The 21,862-nt window shown below is 35.7% G+C and overlaps 1 long non-coding RNA gene across 4 annotated transcripts in view; it reads right to left on the bottom strand.

The window, feature by feature from the left end:
• LOC110385589 (uncharacterized) overlaps positions 1-12,647 on the bottom strand; it is a 90,159-nt gene extending 77,512 nt beyond the window's left edge. For 2 of the 4 annotated variants that reach the window (XR_002430842.3, XR_005245746.2), the window contains exon 1: positions 12,541-12,637. This is a non-coding gene — a long non-coding RNA (uncharacterized LOC110385589). Of the gene's footprint in view, positions 1-12,540 lie in introns of all 4 variants that reach the window. The other 2 variants (XR_009975518.1, XR_002430841.3) reach the window with 2 other exon arrangements.
• Positions 12,648-21,862: the final 9,215 nt, after the last annotated feature.

Genomic DNA, 21,862 nt, shown 5'->3' with positions numbered 1-21,862 from the left:
TTAAAAAAAAACTTTTTCTAATATAATTTTTAATCATTGTAGTTTTTCGTCATGGACCTTGAAAGGAAAGATATATTTATTGACCATTAAAATTTAGAAATTTGATTAGATTAAAATAACTGAGAGAAATCTGCCTTATTAGTATCTGTATTATTATTACTGGTGGTAGGACCTCTTGTGAGTCCGCACGGGTAGCTACCACCACCCTGCCTATTTCTTCCTGAAGCAGTAATGCGTTTCAGTTTGAAGGACGGGGCAACCGTTGTAACTATACTGAGACCTTAGAACTCATATCTCAAGGTGAGTGGCGGTATTTACGTTGTAGATGTCTATGGGCTCCGGTAACCACTAAACACCAGGTGGACTGTGAGCTCGTCCACCTATCTATACAATAAAAAATATATATATTACCAACTTTAATACTTAATCTGTATTTGGTATCTGTATGTGGTATATATTTGTATCAGTTTATTTAAAGACTAGCGGCCCGCTCCGGCTCCGCTCGGGTCTTTAACAATAATTTCAACGATATTTGAAGTTGTTTTATTTTTTAAATAAAATGACACTTATTCCTGCATAAATATAATAGTTAGACATATGCTGTGGTGACACTTTTTGTAAATAATAATGTGTTCTACAAAGTCGTAGTAAATTAATTTTTTCTATCATCAATAGTTTTCGCAGGGCACGCGATGTAAATAATATTTTAGGTAAAATTATTATTGAAGTTTTAGTAAGGATCCCTAATGTTTTTCAAAAGAGATTATAGCCTATGTCACTCGAGAGTAGTGTAGCTTCCAAACAGTGAAAGAATTTTTCAAATCGGTTCAGTAGTTTCGGAGCCTATTCAATACAAACAAATAAACAAATCTTTCCTCTTTATAATATTAGTATAGATATATAGATTCTACGGTGTGCCATACACTCGAAGTCGCAACCGATATTTCAACGGACTCCTACATTCAAAGTTACTTGATCCTCGTGCCGCGGGTTTTTTCTTCGGAATTTTGCAAACAGCGCACATAATAACATAACGTATACTATCCAAACCCGCGGGTAAAAACACTGAAATAAGACACCGCCTTTTGTTTTCATTGTCTACGCACCTATAACGAGACGCGAGCAACGCAACAAAAACAAAAGAAAATAGCTCTATTATGTGAAAACAACCCAGAGACTACCACGGTTATATTCACCCGTGGGCTGAATTTATACGAAATATCCCGTATCCCCAGCACCAAGCTACTCAGATCCCTTACATGACATACGAAAAATCGTCGTCCAACGCTTCTGCGAGGAACGCGAACGCGGCGACGGATCTGATTGTGGTGGACGAGAGAACATATTTCGAATATCCAAAAGTATAAATTTCTCTGGTAAGCTATCGACTTACTTTTTATATTCGAAGGAATCGCGATACAACGAATGGCCCGCTGTTTTCAGCGCAAACATTGGTTATGCGCGTCGAGTTTTTAAAGTAATACGTACGAGAAATCTGCGATACTGATGTTTGGGCTTTTACGATAAGACGATAAACCTATAATGGAACGTTGAAGATATTTTTTTTTACATTCATAAAGAGCACAGACATTGAGTTCTGTTTTGTCAAACAAAATTATTATTGGACACGCATATTTGTAATGAACATTAACTAACAGTAACAACTCATTTGATGTCCATCACCAAATTCAACGACGCTTAACACCTATGCTAAATAACTGGTGGTAGGACCTCTTGTGAGTCCGCACGGGTAGGTACCACCACCCTACCTATTTGTGCCTTGAAGCAGTAATGCGTTTCGGTTTAAAGGGTGGGGCAGCCGTTGTAACTGTAACTATACTGAGACCTTACAACTTATATCTCAAGGTGGGTGGCGCATTTACGTTGTAGATGTCTATGGGCTCCAGTAACCACTTAACACCAGGTCAGCTGTCAGCTAGTCCACACATCATTGCAATAAAAAATAAAAAAAACGAATGTTTCAATAAAGTTTCAGTAATCACATATGTAATCTATTTCAAATAAACATTCGATATGCTTGATAAAGAAATAACACTAGAATTATTCATCTGATGAGGCAAAGGTGCCCAACTCTGCGACTCCATTACGCTTCACATTACAAAGTGTAACCTCAACAAAAGCAGTTTCCTAATGCCTGCGTCCTCAGAAGCTTTAATCTTTTTGTACCTCTAATTAAATTAACAAAACCCAGGCGCGCGGAAACTGGCCACACAGACACAGACAGCCTTGTATTACACGATACTCTTACATGAATTTTGTGTAGAGTTAAAGGAGTCGTGTGTGTGTGTGTGAGTGAGTTCATCGTGTGCGTATGTGTGTGTTTTAGTTAAGGGTCGTCATTTCTCTTGGACCCTCCCCCGTACTGTCCGCAGAAAGGTGAATTAAGATGGACGGACTGTGAGTTGATACAAGCAAATTTAATGAAATATACCTAGTCAGGTCATAAATTCTGTCACATGTTTAATGTAAAATAATTGAAACAAGTTTATTCATATACCAAAATGAACTTAACAAAACATAGATTCTTATGACACTAAAGTTTATTCAAAATGACCTCCGTGATTTTGAATACAGGCCTGCAATCTGCGCGGCCAGTCGTCTATCGCAGCACGAACGAGGTCCATGTCAATATGGGCGGCTGCCTTAATCAAGGATGTTTTGAGTGACTCCAAATTGGGATGAGGCTTTGAGCACACCTTTTCCTCCAAGTGTTGCCATATCTTGTAATCTAACGGATTCAAATCTGGACTGGAGGAGGGCCAGTCTTCGTGCCGGATGAAGTCGATTTCACGCGCCGCCAGCCAGTCTTGTGTGCTCTTCGCTCTATGAGCTGGCGGCGAATCTTGTTGGAATACCCAGTGCCTGTTATTGAACATGGTACGAGAAACAGGTTCCACAAGATTCGTCAGGACTGTATTTTGATACACAACTGCAATCGTTTTTACACCTTTCTCACAAAAATGTACCTCTGTTAAGCCCCAATAAGAAACTCCCAACCTTACCATGAGCGAGGATGGAAAATGACCTCGTTGGACACGCGGAATACGGTTGCTCGCTTCTTCACTACTGTGTGCGTACACCTTATCATTTTGTTTGTTGTAGCTCTCTTCTACGGTAAAAATTTTTTCATCCGAAAAAATAATTCCCCGATATTTTTTTCCCGCGTACCGCTTCAACAAAGCGCGGCATCTTTTCAGTCTCAGGTCCATTAGACGAGCATTCAAACGATGTCCTGTTTTTCTTCGATATGCCCGAAGCCCTAAGTCTTCATTTAACACCCTTTTCACCGTGGTTCTGCTTAACCCCATCTGAAGGGCCAACAGTTTCTGCTTACGTTTGGGATTTCTTTGAATTCGCGCCTTCACAGCTTTTATCACTGCTGGAGTCCTAACAGACCGAGGGCGACCACTTCTTGACCTGTCATCTACACTAGAGTCTTCATTGTATCGTTTGATGGTACGATAAACGAATCTTTTGGTTATATTCAAATTTTTCAGTATGTTAAAAATTTGAATTGGCGCGTAACCGCAACGATGCAACGCAATAACTGCAACACGGTCTTCTTTAAGCGTCCACTCCATATTAAAAAATGAGTAAAATTCTAAAAGTATACATTTTTATTTTCATGAACAATTCGAATTCAATAAACTTTTTTGTGGCCAGCATTCTAAAAGAAAAGTTTTTACTGTGTGACAATACTTATGACCTGACTAGTTATTTTTGTGAGGTTTGTACAAAACATTAAAATTATAACATTAGAATAGCTAAATAATATTTAAAGTGCTTTGTAAGCAATTACAGTTAAACAATGTAGTAGGATTACCTAATGAAGCGCTTAAGTTAATTAAAAATAATCGACAGTAAATAGGAAGCTCATTGAGCAAAGAAGTGTGTAAAACAATTAATTTACATTTTGTTAAAGCTTTTTAATAGTCTGTGCTTATTGAACCATTCTTAATTTCAAAACTCGGTAATGGTGAATATTCAAACGTATTATGGTATTACGTTATAATTACGGAACATTTCAAATAAAAATGGGTAATACTATATTCTATACATTTCAAATAAAAGTGAACACTTTGTATAAGTAACGCGCAACTAAGAGTAACGCAAGTTTTTTTATTGCCCTTGTAAACATACGGCCCACCATGGTGAGTGGTTACCGCAGCCATGGACATCAGCAGTGCCAAAAGCAGAGCCAAGCCGATGCCACCGTTACCGTTACTTTTTTATTCTACCTATGCTGATAGCCTTGAGAGGCTATATCAGCGTTACCCTAGCGTGTAGATGAGCTCTAGGGGCTCAAATCGAAGGTGTTGCTAACACTGGCTCTAGCAAGAGCAGTGCTTTGCAGAATCTACAATTGGATTGGAAACGCGACCCACTGAGAAGACCCGGCGAGAAACTCACTGGGCTGTGTATATGGGTTAATTTACTCGTCGAGCCTTTCGTCGTTAGCGACTAGTTCGGCGAGGACACTGACCTATGCTTCAGGTACCTAAAAGCACCGTTACCTACCGTTACCTGCCTGCAAGTTGATTAAATATGATTTTTTGAAAGATTTACTTTTATCAGCTCCATACAAATAGCACAGACAAACAGACGTCCCCCGGCATCCTCCCTCGGACTTTAATATTGATCAGTGTCCAGCCGCGGTCAGGTAGTCTCGGCCACGGGGCGGCGCATGCGTCATACTGTCCCTTAATGCGACATGTGTTTATACTTTTGTATTTTTATGTGTTTGCGCTTGTGTGTGTAAAAATTTTCGGAACTTCTTGTATGTGCGAGTTATATGTTTCGTAATATGTATTATTTGTTTTTCGTTTCCAGAACATTAGTCGTTGTATGACCTAGTTAGCATTAATTTGATCTCTACTGTCTAGAATAGAATATCGAGATTATTAGAAACTAGATGTTAAGATAATGGTACGTAACAATAAACAAGAGTGCTGAAATAGCATACGTATTTTTTATACAATATTACGTAAATTGTTAATTTACAAGAGTGTATTGACTTAATAATTGTTTTTAAAACATCAAAATATTATGTTTTCTAAATATTCAACAGCTAAATTAACTCTTCATTAACCAAAAGAGATTTAATGATCTTGGTCGTGTATGTTTTAATACATAGTCCCAAAATGAAACATAGTAAACTACTAAGAGTGGAAATTCTGGTTTGTGAAGAGATCAGGAAAAGGTTGCTTCAACGGTAAGACTGTCTACTATTTTCTGATTGTTTGGGCATGCATTATGAGCTACTTAAATCTAATTAGAACCAAACATATGTTATATCAATAATATGTAATTCATATTGCAAGCTTCTAAATAAAACACGATCCCTTACAATATAACATCACATTGCTTTATGAAAGTAAAAAGATTTTTCCGGATTTAATATCAGAGAGAAGTCCCTTAAATTCCATATCATGTAAAGAACACTTTCAATATTGGGATTGGTATCCCTTTGCCCGTAACAAGGTTTTATTAGATCCCACTAAAGGGCATCCCCGCACAAAGGTAGCACAAGAAACCCTTTTTCTACCTTACTTCAAATATATTAACTGTCCCACTACCTTTGGTTGCTCGGATGTTAAATAACTAGATAGGGCACGGGGAAAACGAATTGATTACAATTTTCAATTGATTACAAATTTCATTACAATTTATTGGGGTACTTTCTATAATACAGTTTACCGATGCTTAATTTTATATTACTGTGGTTTTTCAGGCTCAATTTTTGTATTCAATTAGCAAAATTATCTTGCGCAACAATCAAGCGTGTCTGGAAATAAGAATATCAATTATAAATTATTAATGATAAATCTAATCATCTCTAAGCCCCACTAAACTGGATACTTTCATAGATTTATAGTAGGGTTATTTAACTGTTTTATGGATGTGCTTAAAATTTCACATGCGTGTACGAATTATTTAGAATTGTAATGGAATCTCTTATTTTAATTGAAAAAGAAATTGCAACAATATGAACCTACTGTTTTATCAAGACGTTATGATCTATTTTCGTACAACAGATAACCAAACTCCTAAATAAAGTCATTGAATTTAGTTTTCTTTTTTATTAATACTTTTCACATGACACAGCTATTTAATGTAAGCTTTTTATCCCAAATAAATTACCTAAATTGTCTAAATGACCAATTAGCGCACAATGCTCGTGTTTTTTCTACTAATAGACGTGTTTATTTTAGGAATGAGCGTCTGCATGTTAAAATTCTTAATAAGTGTCATCTTTTTTTTTAATTTATTGCCTTTGTAGGCAGACGAGCGTACGGCCCACCTGATGATGAGTGGTTACCGTCGCCCATGGACTTCAGCAATGCCAGGAGCAGAGCCAAGCCGCTGCCTACTATCTTACATCTATCTTAGTTCTCAATTACTTTTTTATTAGATAGTACTTATCTGATTTTAATTTAACAGACACTTTCTTTTTCATGTCCACTCCAACGAACGCTACATCTATGTCCGGCCAGCTATTTGTAACCGTACTTTTGTCAAGGGAAATCATGCTTTATACTTATAAGGATATAGTTCTAATGCCGCGTTGCTAGGCTATCGTTGCGATGGTGACCGCCAGCGAAGCTTACGACAGGATAAGTTCGGTCGCTTATTGAATCGGTTGCAGACTTGACGTTGTATTGCAATTAATTTCAGAAGTATCTAGTATATTTTGGTCGGAATTTAAATGTATATTTTTAAGTACCTACCTTAATATGTAAACTCTAGATAGTATTGAAGATTCCATATAAAATGAAATTGGGCTTTTTGAGATTAGATAGAAGAAGAGCCTTCAGCCAAATTAATGTCAGTAGTGGATCGTACTTCGTGTAAGCATGATCTTTGTTATGAGATATAGTGTGTGTATGAGATTTTTATTTTTAGGCTTAGATGGGTGGACGATCTCACGGCCCATCTGGTGTTAAGTAGTTACTGGAACCCATAGACATCTACAACGTAAATGCGCCACCCACCTGGGGATATAAGTTCTAAGATCTCAGTATAGTTACAATAGCTGCCCTACCCTTCAAACCGAAACGCATTACTGCTTCACGGCAGAAACAGGCAGGACGGTGGTACCTACCTGCGCGGAGTCACAAGAGGTCCTACCACCAGTAATTATATAATATAATTACACAAATTATATATTTGCGGGTTTGATTTTTATAACACTGTTATTCCTTCAACGTGGAAGTCAATCGTGAACATTTGTTGAGTACACGTACTTTAATTAGAAAAATTGGTACCCGCCTGCGGGATTCGAACACCGGTGCATCGCTCAACACGAATGAATCGGACGTCTTATCCTTTAGGCCACGACGACCTGGTGTTGAGTGTTTACTGGAGTCCATAGACATCCACAATACTAGCTGACGAATACGGTGGTCTTTAGTTAACAATCGTGCAGCACAATTGTTTGACATGTAAATGTAAAACAAATTATATAATAACAAAATGCATTAGCAAATTTCTAATAAAAGTCTTAGCCAAAAGTCTTTCATGAAACTAATGCTATCTGAACAAACAAGCTTACGGTATCATAAAGCTAGTTCCAATTTTTCTTGAACCGTTCTCTCTTTAATTTTATTATCTAGGACAGGTCAAATAGAAATGGTAATTATACCTATAAGCACACAGCTACTTAAGCAATAAAAGTATTGATAGATACTGAAAATGTGTGCTTTTCATTTATTCACTGTTCGAACTTAGGAATCCATTGTTCGGAATAGGAATATTTCAACACTATTTTATGTGAGTAGTTTTATTAATCTTTTGATACTAATTTATGTAGATAATCATACGTACTATATTGTTAACAGATATTGTTACGAAATTATTGTAGGCTAAGGTTAAGTTATATAAAAATGAATTGCTGTTCGTTAGTCTCGCTAAAACTCGAGAACGGCTGGAGCGATTTTGCTAATTTTGGTCTTGAATTATTCGTGGAAGTCCAGAGAAAGTTTAAAAGGTGAGAAAATATAAAAAAAGCTCGGAATTATATAAAAACAAACAATTTTGTTTTTCCTTTGATGTGTCCCCTTGATGTGTCTTTTATTTATCGATTGAGGCACTACGAAGTCTGCCGGGTTAGTACAATAATTTGGTAAAACACATCTTTATGCAATTTCTTTGCATTCAAGTGTTCCACTTCAAATACTTTCAAAACTCTATGAGGCCTTGGGATTGTCTGTAATGTCCCAGAGGATTAATTACAAAAAGAGCCAACCACAGCTTTTAAAGCCAATAAAGTTACAAGCCGTAGCAGTCTCGTAGACGGGAGAGAAGAAGCGGCTACGTCGTAGGGGGTGGGTCGCCACAGGAAGGGGGTACTGACCGCGACATTTGTAGCTGTCCCCCCGAACTCACGAATAACATTACTTATTTTATACATGCGTGTGCGATTTTGCGTGTTTGTATCGGTATTTGTTTTTTTTTTGTTTAATTAGGAAATTTGCGTATTGTGATTTAAAACACAGGAAATGTGAACTTTGAAATGAAACAGCAGTAATCATGAATACTTAATATGCGTTATAAGAAAAACTATAAACAAAAGATTTATTAGGTAATCACAATGAAAAATTAACAAATATATTCAAATAAATGAAAACCAAATATGTTTCTTTATCAGAGTAACAATTCGCAAATTCAGATCAGATGCAATTTTTTATGATATTTATACGTGAAGCAAAAACTTTGTATCCCTTTTTACGAAAATTGCGCGGACGGAGGAGTATGAAATTTTCCATACTTATAGAGAATGTAGAGAAAAAGTGCACAATGGTAATATTTATTTAAAATAATGCATAAAAGATACATTAAATCAATAAAGAAAACATTACACACACTACATACCATGTATTTGACGCACACACGCATGCATACTATTTATTGTCAAACTTTTGTTCTTGACGTCTGTTGTCAAATTGAGAATAGATTTAATATTGTTTGCCTTTGTTATTATTTTGTGTAGTCTTGGCGAAATTTGTGATTATAGAAGTATAAAATACAATCATAATAGTGTACAAACTTACAATTCCAATTAATTATTGTCGAATTTCGACTACTGTGGGACCTCTAGTTTATGATAAATTTGTACATTAATGAATCGAGGAGCGAAACATTTCATCATAGGTCGTTTTATATGTGTGCGTTACAGAATATTTTAAAACCAATCAAATATGTTAAAAATAATTTTAAGATTGTCAAATTCCAATCACCGTAAAAGGTTATCAACCTTAAATTAATATAATCGAAATAATTCCTCAATAATGCCAGACCATCGTTACTGACAACCAATCATTCGTTTACTTATAATCAAGTTAATAAAACACATCGCCATTTGCTGAAACGCACAAAAGAAAATTACTTATTCGACCCCAACCCTGCGAATGCCGCTGGGGTGCTTTTGTCCAACGTTGCAATCAGTACAATGACCCTCGTTGGGGCGGGACCAGAAAAACTGACCGGCACTTTTCGACCCTTCGTTATTTCCACATTTAAACAGATTTTCGAACTAAATATGTTCCTACTGAACTGTTACTACACTGGACTTGATTTCATGGTAATGGACAATGTTTAATTAAGCTTTTAGTTTCGTAAAGAAATATGTTTTTGATGACCAAACATTTTGAATAAAAACATAGATAAATATTTATATAGAATCTTCTTCTGTATTCGCGAGTTTTAGAAATAGTGTTTACATCTATATATTAATACGTGAAGCAAAAACTTTGTATCTCTTTTTACGAAAATTGCGCGGACGAAGAAGTATGAAATTTTCCACACTTATAGAGAATATAGAGAAGAAGTGCACAATGCTAATATTCTTTTAAAATAATGCATAAAAGATACATTAAATCAATAAAGAAAATATTACACACACTACATACCGTGTATTTGACGCACACACGCATGCATACTATTTATTGTCAAACTTTTGTTCTTGACTTCTTGTCTGTTGTCAAATTGAGAATAGATTAAATATTGTTTGTCTTTGTTAATATTTTTTATAGTGTAGTCTTGGCGAAATTTGTGATTACAGAAGTATAAAATACAATCATAATAGTGTACAAACTTACAATGCCAATTAATTATAGTCGAATTTCGACTACTGCGGGACCTCTAGTTATAATAATTTGACATCATTCGAAAATTTCCATGAAACTGCTGCTTTATGTTAGCTACTATTTTATTTTAGATTTATCGTACATATACACATTATATTTAATGTTATTTTCATTGAAACTTATGTGACATTTAAAAGCCGAGCAAAAGATCAATTATATTAATTTCAGTTATCACAATATTAAAGTGCTCTCGACATCACCTCAGTTCCGTGAACCCCGAAAAACGAAAAGTATTCATTTTATAAAAAAAGATAACGAATACGCGATAAACCTTAAAAAAATAGATTCAATTAAATTTATGATTATTCAGAATAACAAAACTGTTATATGCCTATAAACAGTTTTAGATCCATTAAATTTAATTTTGAAACTAGAATCTTTAAAAACTGCCATAAAAGCTTGTTAACAATTAGACATTTTTTGATAATGTGTATTCGATTCTTCAGTCCGTAATTTATTTATATTATAGAAGAATAAGAAACTTATTTGTAAATTGGTAACCCCGTACAACATACTTTGACGAACAAAAAATTAAATAATTTCTCTACATTGATCACGATATGAAAATACAATTATACGAAATAATTTAATTAATGATTTTTTTTTATTGCTTAGTTGCGTGGACGAGTTCACAGCCCACCTGGTGTTAAGTGGTTACCCATAGACATCTACAACGTAAATGCGCCACCCACCTTGAGATATAAGTTCTAAGGGTCTCAGTATAGTTACGACGGCTGCCCCACCCTTCAAACCGAAACGCATTACTGCTTCACGGCCGAAATAGGCAGGGCGGTGGTACCCACCCGCGCGGACTCACAAGAAGTATCATGAAAGTCAATTACTCGTCGTGAATCATATCACTTTTTAAATTACAAGCTCCTAATATTCGTTTGTTTGTTTGTATTATTGGTGTGCCAATTTTGTTTGCGCCATTTAATATATATATATATATATATATATATATATATATATATATATATATACTCTAAATGGAACGACCTTTTTGATTATACAAGAAAGCTATTTTTTCATACACGTTACTATTAACATTTGATATATAGTCTTTTCGGCAAATCGGTACGTCTTATATACGCAATATTTACATAGCACCGTCACCGGCACTGCGTTATGAACATATTTAATTTGATAGTGTATTTATTTCTAAAAAGAGTTACAGCATGTCACAAAAATACGTCAGGACTCAATCTTTGTTAAGTATATAATTAACGTCTATTAAAAACTATTTCATAATCGAAAGCTTTCTTAGTTCAAAAAGAAAAAGGCACAGCTTAGCTTGCTATATAATACTATAGTTTTATTTAGGTATTTTTAGTTAAGGGCGGACCCGGCGAATAGAACTGACCGCCACCCTCTCACCCTACGAATAGAATTGGGCATGTTTTATTGGCACAAAAATGGCCGATCCCTGACTAGCTTCAGTTACGTTCCAAATTTCAAAAATAATTTCAAAAACGTTTTTATTTGCATTAGTTTTAATAAACAAATTCAAAACACCGCTTATTTGCACACAAATACCCTTCCAACACTACATGACGATCACGACCACTCTGTCAAGAGTGACACGACTGAGAAAAAGAAACTAGTGATTAGTAAATTACGAATTTAATTTAACATTCTATATTGTAAAGTTAGAACTGAATACTTTTATTAGATTCAATAAAACCGAAATAAATCTAAATTGCTATAGTCGGCTTATTCTGTAAAAACTAAATTCTATGAAGAAATTTATTTTCGTCTACAAAAACTGCTTGCTTACAAAAGAACGCTAAAATGTGAAAGATTTAATCGTCATTATTACCGAAAGCGCACGTTTTATTTTTGTGAAATAAATAAAAGAACTTATGCCGGCAACTCGAATAACTCCACTAACAAACCAACATCGCAAACATTCTCATGTCGAGAATAATTGGACCCGTTCGAGCAACTCGACAAAAATATCTCGTGAAAAATATGTAACGTCTCCGAGCCATTGTCCTTTGAAAAAAGAATATCGCATAACGAACTTGAGTTCCGACTTTATATCAAATATCACGCATGACGCGACGCCCCACTCCCCCCCTGGACAGGGGGAGGGCAATAAAAAATAATATATTGGAATATGTTGGAAATAGCGTATCATCCTTTGCATGGATACCGGGATACAGAGGACATTCGTAGACTGGTCCGGTTCTTTTTTATTGTTTCGTCGTAACTGCTGACGTGCGAAATGTGCTCTTGTTTGTTATTTGGCGTTTCTCTCGTACCACAGTTGAGTTAAAGAAGAAAATTAATTTGGCTTATTAACACGCACGCAATGTAAGTATAAGTCCCGCACTAACACTTCTGAACACGTTTTGAAACAAATCAAACATACCTTTATTAAATATCACAGAACACATACACAGAACTTGAGCACGAAATTGAGAATCTAAAAGCGTTCGAACACTGCGCACACGCAGTCTGGAGTCTCGGAATTAAATGAAACAGGAAGTTAAGTGAGCCCAGCGAGGTCAGGTAGCTAGCTGGCTTAAGAATTACCGGCGCGTTAAGGGGTTAACTGACAAAAGGTGTAATTATTATTAGAGGGTTAGGGGCGCATAAAAGATGCCCTGAGACACGGGTCTTGGGTTACATTGAGGTTTCACGCGTGGTCCGTTCTGTTACGCGAATTTAAATAACTACCTAAATTTAATGTTACCTCAGAGTTATTTTCCTTATATTTAGTAACGAGACTATTCTATCCAAACAAAACTAATCTATGATTCGCTAAATAATTATTTTGCGACTGTTTTGTACGCCTTTTACTGGTAGTAGGACCTCTTGTGAGTCCGCACTGGTAGGTACCACCGCCCTGTTAATTTCTGGCGTGAAGCAGTAATGCGTTTCGGTTTATAACTATACTGCCGTTGTAACTATACTGAGATGGTGGGTGGCGGCCTTTACGTTGTAGATGTCTCTGGGCTCCGGTAACCACTTAACACCAGTTGGGCTGTGAGCACGTCCATTCATACAAGCAATAAAAAGAAACATTTAAAACGCAACAATAACCATGCTACGTCTAAATTCGAATTAACGAAAATTACTCACATTGAATAATTGTTCTTTGGGACTACCACGAAAGTGTTATTCCACATTTTATTATGCATACTATACTAACACTTCAATACAAACACTATATCGAAGAACTGCAAAATTGTTTTAAAATATAAAATGTCACTGTATCGCGTCTACCTGACTGCACTTTCACGTGTGAAATTCTCGACTGACATTTTGCACAATATCGACCTAACCCTTCACATGTTATTTAATGTACCTGAAACGTTCCGACCCAATAATTCATTACCGAACAATAACACTAACTTATTTTTCTAGTAATAGTAATAACCAACCCTTTTACGGCGGTACCGTTGTCTGTACGACCCTTGCGAATATTTCGGCGCAAATAACAACACGCGTTCTAAACACAAATATTAAGAAAAAAAAAAAAATGAATGTATATCTCGTCGCTATTGAACTTTGTCTCTTGTCATAAATCAGTTTTGAAATCACAAACACTAGTAGTAATACGTTCTATGTTTGAAAAAAAAAAATGCAATTTATTTTTATAGCAAACTTTGAGAATCAGGGAATTTAATATAAACATAGACTTACTATCTTACGCTTAAGTAGTTTTTTTTGTTTTTGCTAAGCTGTTCAAAATAATACTGCAATTAGAATTCACAATTGGAACTAATTTTATTCGGTAAGATTTCGATCGTATGTGAAGAGCTCTCGGCCCGCGTGCAACGATCTTAGATTAGATTCGGCTAATGATTATTTACTTGACGTGTGCCCCTCGCGAGTGTACTCAAATTATTCACCTAATTTAATTTATTATTTGGATCGATCAAAGATAAACGGAGTGGCCCTTGAGCTATCTACGCTTATATCAGTATCAAGGAGTCACGAATGAATATTAAATTACGACATTAAATGGTAAGGGTTAGCTTAACAATCGGACCTCTAAAAATTAACTTACCATCGCAAAATATTCGTCAAATGATCGATTTTTCGAAATCACATACAAAAATCTATTTACAAACAGTATGAACTGAAGTGATAACAAATCTATATCTATACTTTAGTATATAAAGCTGAAGAGTTTGTTTGTTTGTTTGAACGCGCTAATCTCAGGAACTACTAATCCGATTTGAAAAATTCTTTCTGTGTTAGTAGCCCATTTATTGAGGAAGGCTATATAACATCACGGTGAGACCAATACAAGTGGAGCACCAATAAATAATGTTTCAAAATAGGGGCTTAAATAGCTCCTTAACATTCTATAATTCAAAAATATTTTCATTTTCTACGTAAATGAAGTGGGTGGTAAAATTTAGCGTTATGCCAAAGTAACTATTCCACGCGGACGGAGTCGCGGGCAAAAGCTAGTTATAAATATCGTTGTATGCAGAATGTATTTTTTTTAAGAACAAAAATAATCTCTTCGATAAATTTGATTAAGCTTCTACTATGATATGATATGTCAGCAATAGCCGTTTTACCTTTTCAACCGCGTATATCTATGAAACAAAATTTAACGTTTGATTTAATCTGGCGCATCTGCTTCGTTTTAATAAAATAGGGTATTAGAACTCTATGCAAAACCGCGCAAATGCTTCACGGCCTATTGTAATATACTCAGGTACGCAAAAATCGCAACATTCAAATTAATAATACAATAAACGTGATCTATGCAAGGGTTGGACTCTATTGTCGGTTTTATAATGGGGTCTTTGCATATAACGGGTATTTTAAGCATGCTATTCATTTCCAACAAAATTCTGATATCCGTACATATAATAGTGGAATAAAGTTATCCTTAAGTTGCGTATCTCGCAAATTGTTAAATCCTATTTACATATATACGATTATATAGATATCTATTAAGATATGAAAAGTCTGTTGAGTCACATGTTATAAATAAAACACATGTCATAGAGATGTAGCGTAAACAAAAAATAATTGAAACAAATAATAGTATCTAACGTTTTTTTTTTTGAAAGTTTGTTTATCCGTTTAATTGATTTGGCAATAAATATTAGCCAAATAGCGAAATTTTAGGGTCATGAGAACTCTCGAAATTCCGCATTGCTCCTTTGTGATTGGGAAAACAATTTCGATTCCGGCAATTGACGGCAAAAAATGCCCCATCGGCGGAAATGGGGTTAATTCGACATGTTTTTGGGGTAAAAGAGTCAACGCGATATTTCATTTTGAACAACACTAATTATGTTCGTATGGATACGGAATTTGAGGTCATTTGTTCGGTTGTTATTTGTGCTGTTGACTTCGAATGTGCTTTGTTTGTTTAATTCTCGTAATTATGTTGTTTGTTTACAGAACGCGTATAGGGACTATATATTCGATCTATATTATCTCGCAGTAAGTTGAGTCGTCTATTATCAAAGGTGGCAATCTGTGCATTTGGACAAAAAAATGTTATTAATATGTCAATACAGATTGATTTGAATATAATCGTCTCCTTCAAAGAATACGGTTCAAAACCTGCATTAAATAAAGGTTAACTACTGTTATTTATGTAAGATGTCGTCCCGAAGAGTTTTGTGACTGCCAATGGAATACAAAGTCAATAATTTGTTTTTCTGATTTACCAATAATTATCCAAAAGTCAGATTGCCGGCTTTGATAATAGTCGACTCAGTTGTTTCCAAAATTGAGCCTTTTTGATATTATATTTACCTACATATTAGATTTGTGTATCAAAATGAATGTAGTCATAGCGTGACTGCTTTAACGTTAAAACTTCATCATGAGTGTTTCTAAAATGAAATTGAAAATATTACTCAAATTTATAATCTAGATATCAGAGGCGTAAGTTCGGTTATCCATGAAGTTGTAATCCAAGAAGGATCCAAGAAGTGTGTAACAATGTAATATATCTAGATATTAACATGATGAAACACTATTACAAACTATCTATTAATATATTATACAGATCGAAACTTCAAGAAACAAAAAAAGAATGAACGTTACAAATGCGTAATTTGTAAATAGTAGATACGACATTATGCTTCAAAATTCTGAAGTGTATTTAGTGTTTTTGGCAGTTTACACAGCTACTGTCGTTCGAATCCATTTTTTGTTACCCTATTGTACATTTCTGCAGGAGTCAATGAGCGTATTTTTTTTGGGTCCCATTTTTTTTTTTTTTAAATCCCATTTCTCGGATTTAAGGGGATTACGACACTTTATTGTGGCAACAATGACGACTCTGGAGATAGATGTTTGTTTTGATTTAGTGTCCGGATTCTCCAGGATTTCCCACGTTGCGTGTACTACTAACATCAACTGTATAAAATGAGATAAATTCTAGTCGATAAGTGAGTATATAATGTGTATATATACATAAGTATAACTGATAAATGGATTACTATAGCCCATAGAAAAATTTAAGGCCACCACCTACATTAAGGCACAGAAATCGAAGTCTCAATAAAAAAATATTGCTCGGACCGGCGAGCAAGCTACCTGATGATAAGTGATTAAAGGACCTCACAGGAACAGAACTTGAATACGACTTTCGCGCCCGAAAGAGGCAGGGTAGTGACACTTACTCACAAGATACCCTATCGACAGTAATTACGCAAATTATTTTTTATTGCGGGTTTCATTTTTATACCACGACATTAGTATAATCTGAGCCCTTAGCACGTCTGGTATTCTGATGGTGGGCATTACGACAATAACATTGTTTTGATTACCAGCAGCCATTTAGTATATTGACTTATTGTATTTCGTTAAAAAACAATCAGTTAATTGTGTAGTAAAAAATACTATTACATTATTATCATAAACCAAACATAACGACAGCGATGTTAATGTAATTAAAACCATAATTAATTATTCGTAAAAGTAATTAGTGAAGATGCGTCGAGTATATGGATTTCATTACAAAAAATGGTTCTATCTGCGGGATTTGAACATCGGCATAGTGGCTTCGCTCGATCTGAGTGCACCGGGCCTCTTAACCTTTAGGCCACGACGATTTGAAATTTGGCCGCCGGTTAACGATATTGAATTTTATAAATAGATAAAATTTAGAAGCAGTTATTTTTCTACATTTTACAAGGGAATCTATCAATCACAAAACATTTGAGTAAATTTAATACGAGTACATAAATGAGTCTAGAAATCTTGCGGTGAACGATTAATCGTCGTATTTTGACCACCGCTGGGCGAACACAAGTGTCTGTGACTGATTGAATTGATTTTACTCCGGCAATAGTCAAATCACTAGTCAGTCACATCTTCTGACTGACTCTATCTAAAGTTTACTGTATTGTTCATTTCTCTGTTTCAGATAGGATCACAACGTAAGAAAAATCCTAACTTTGAATTGATGCACCTAGAACTTTAAATTATCGGCGGGTCACAACGCTACAAAGATTTCTATTAAGATTTCTCTATAGTACCTACTGCAATTAAAGTTAAAAAAAAAACTCAATTGTTTTCATGGCCTCTAGTAGGTATACAACTATGCAGTTTTCATTAGTCCTTATGCTTAACGTTATAAAATCAGAAATACATTTCTGACCCTAGTAAATTTATGATAATGAAAATTTACGAGAAGATTACCTACGTCTGGCATAAAATCGTGCGACAAATCCTTATTCCAATCGGGCTCCCCTATTATTGGCATCCAATCTCTCGCCCCAATACTTGGCTTATCAACATTCGGACACCATAACAGGCCTTTCCTAGCCTCATACATATTTTAGGGGGCGCACACCCCGTTTTGGTCAACTGTCAGTAATGATTTGCAGTCGTTTCCCAGCTCTACGCCCCCGTCCAACCAGCCAATTCAATGTCGACCCCAAATCATATACACATGTTTCCGAAATTTGTTTTAGTTCGCAACTACGAAAGGTCAACTTAAATTGGACTACGACTAGACCAGGGGCGTATGAAAAAGTTAGATTATCTACTCTTCTTTTCGGAAACTAGGGTGGATATCGGCGAGAAATATGGCTTCCTATTCGTATACATTGCGAAGCTAAGGGAAACTCAAACTATCTGGACGTTTCACATGTAAATCCTGCAAATATTAAAAGTAAAGATATTTTATGAAGTCGTTCTTAGAATCGACTAATTTAAAGGGCATACCTACAAAAGTATAGTTTATACGTCGGACCTTTAGAATTAAAGTGGCTTAACTAAAAAATTACTGGTTACTGGAGCCCATAGACATCTACAAGGTAAATGCGCCACCCACCTTGAGATATAAGTTATAAAGTCTCAAGTATAGTTACAACGGCTGCCCTACCCTTCAAACCGAAACGTATTACTGCTACACGGCAGAAATAGGCACGGTGGTGGTACATACCCGCGCGGACTCACAAGAGGTCCTACCACCAGTAATTACGCAAATTATAATTTTGATTTATCATAACATCTATTGTTTTATACTATATTTAAAAAAAAATAAGCCTAGAAAAGTCTAGAAGCTTAGTCTAGAAAAGGACAAACTTACTCTTTCCGTCTCTTTTATATCAAGCGGATACCTTAAAACTACACGTTCTTCGATTACATTTTTAGCATTCCCCAACAAAAAAACAAGAATTTTGGATTAAGCCACTTCAATTCTAACGCTGCGACGTAATATTATTTTATTTTTCTCTAAGCGGATTGTAAAATTAATTTATTTATTTTTTGTATTCTTTATACAAAAAATTAAGCAAAAAAATAGGGCAAGACTCATTGCTTACTTTTCTTTGGGTCAAAGGTGAGTTCAAATTACAACCGACTCACTTAAAATTAGCTCAGCCCCTCACTAGTAATCAGGGCATTAACAATCAATAAACGAAATGATATATAAACCTACGACCTATTTCTATCGAGCGTATACTTCGAGCGAATTCTACTGTCGTGACGTCATCGCCAGAAATCTCGCTCTGCAAACAAGCATTTAGGTATATTTGGTTAACGATCGCAACGTGACACCGCCAGTGGCCGACGAATTCGGCACAGTAAATAGCATTTGTCGGTTTGCAAACAACTTGCCATAACTATCGCATTACTTTCGTCTGACTTAACGAAAAAAGCAGCAATCCACATACTACGCACATGAAGTATTTTCACTACCAGACCGCGCGACCAATCTGGAAATTATTTACAGGTGGAGCTTAGCTTGCGTTCGTAGCTACCACCATCCTGTCCGTTGTTGCCGCAAAGCGTGCATTCTAATTCAAAGAGGTGATCAGCCTAGAGATCCAAGATAGATGCCATCAGCTCTAACAATAGGAGCAGGCTTAGGGACCCCGGTAACCGTACTCGTCGAACTCGACAAAAAGGTCAACGTGCAACCTAACCCATGCATCAGCCCGCTGAGTTTCTCGCCGGACCTTCTCAGCGGGTCGCGATTCCAATCCGGTAGTAGATTCATTCGTGAAGCAGTTGCTCTTGAGTTGTTAGGTCTCCTTCGGAGGCGCTCGGGCAGCTGTTAGCAAATCCCACCCCTCCTGGCTGAGCCTTTGCTCGCCCACCTGTCCTGGTGAAACTGGAAAGGCCTCAGGGCCACTAGTAATCCTTCAATCATAAAAAAAAGATCTAAGATCCTAATCAAAAATTATTTCATCGAGCTATTAATCGTAACCTTACTGAAATAATCTACTAAATTCAAACTGTTTTCATAAAATTACGCGCATGTGATAGAAATCTAAATTTCGACTTTTCAAAAATAATAATCATATTACACACGTATATACGTGTCCTTTCATTGTGTCTCTTCATTTCCATAATAGAAAATAAGTAATACAGTTAAAATAGCCCACTGAGTTTCTGGCCGGATCTTCTCAGTGGGTCGCGATTCCGATCCGGTGGTAGATTCTTCGAAGTACTGCTCTTGCTAGGACTACTGTTAGCCAATTCTCTGAAGCTGAGCCCGTGAGCTGACATACCGATCCGGGCGTAGTTGAAATATCCTCGTAGGCTACCCGCCTATGGAAAGGGAAGCGAAAAAAAAACAGTTGACAAAAATGCATGTGTAAATTAGAACGTTGACTACAATGTGTATACGTACACGTGTAAGTTTAGTTATACGTGAACATGCCTACAATAACTGTTTAGTAAACAATTTACGAAACGATCGGTGTATCAATATTATTTGTACAATCCAGTTTGCTGAACCTTCACAAATAAGTTATCATAAATTGTTATAACGTAGTGAAAGAAAAAATATGCTCATGTTTGTTCGTCCTCGAATATACCGAACTACGTCACAGATCAAGTACTAACCAGACCAGACACTTTGCACTCAAAATAGTAATGTAATGACAATGCTATGTTACATGTGTAAAAAATTAATGTTCAATATTAATTTGTTTCGATATTAAAAATCAAATACTTTTTTAATTATTAAGATGTTTTATGATCATAATATAATTTATTTACATAATATTATCTAAAATAATTTTACTACAAATCAGATAATGCTGATTGAGCTCCAAATTATTTAAAGATTTTAAAGTTTTCATGTTGTTTCGAACATCCATTCTGATAACAAAAGTCTCTCAGAGACTATTAAGTTATGGCACGAACATTAAAACCGTACTGGTCCGTTCTACATTTATTTGTTCACGCACGCCCGACGCGACTTTTCCTCGCTCCGTCTACCGGAATAAAAGCCCCGCATGACCTGAACACAGACACCGTTTTATGGATATCTTTTGAATATCGAATGTACAGTTCGATTTATGATACTCGTTTGTTTGTTATTATTGGCCAGTAATATCGAACGATACAGAAAAAAAAGCGAACTCCAATTCTATGTTCAAATTGCTCGGGAATCCGCGTCAAAAAAGTTCTTCAATATTTGTGTTTTTGTATGTGAAATTGAAAACAATTATGTACTTACGTTTAATTTAATATATCCACTCACTTTTAAACATGAAACCGTATTGTCACTATACAATAAATGCTCTTTCAGAGGTTTATTCTAAAACGAACACATATTTTTTTTTGTAAATTTTATCGAAGAATTGTTTTTTTCTATTGCGCTAGTAGGCAGCTCAGCGTACCGTCTACATGAGGGTGAGTGGTTACCGTCGCCCATGGACTTCAGCAATGCCAGGGGCAGAGCCAAGCCACTAAATACCGATGAATTGTTTTGTGCTTTAATCCTGTAAGAGAGAAATAAATAAATTTATTATTATAATACACATTAAAACATGAATAACAGTGCGGCTGTGCCGTTATTTAAGCCGAAAGACATGACTACATCGCAGCCAACATACTCGTTAAAATATGTCCCATCAATTTAGTAATATTCATTAAGTACAATCCTGTACGCTTAAGTTTCATTACACGAAGATAGTTGTTGATAATCATCATCATCTGAGGCCTTACAGCCCATACTGGCCCAGTGGCCAGGCTAAGGCCTACTGATGGACATACTGATGTCTCTCCAGACTGTTCTGTTCAGAGCTTTCTCCTTCCAGTTCCTGACACCGATAACTCCGAGGTCGTGCTCTACGCCATCTAACCATCCAGTTGTTGATAATGGAAGTCGAATTTCTGTGGAATATGGTAGACAGCGACTTGGCTAATGGCGACCACTTACCGTCTGCCAACAGTTGTAATGAAAACAAATAAGAAATACAGGTTACTAGACAAGTTGACGTATAGGTACTTTGAGGTAT

Source organism: Bombyx mori, chromosome 18, assembly GCF_030269925.1.
Source record: "Bombyx mori chromosome 18, ASM3026992v2".
Lineage (NCBI taxonomy): Eukaryota > Metazoa > Arthropoda > Insecta > Lepidoptera > Bombycidae > Bombyx > Bombyx mori.
The sequence above is the reverse complement of the archived record's forward strand: the minus strand, read 5'-3'. Positions and strand labels throughout refer to the sequence as shown.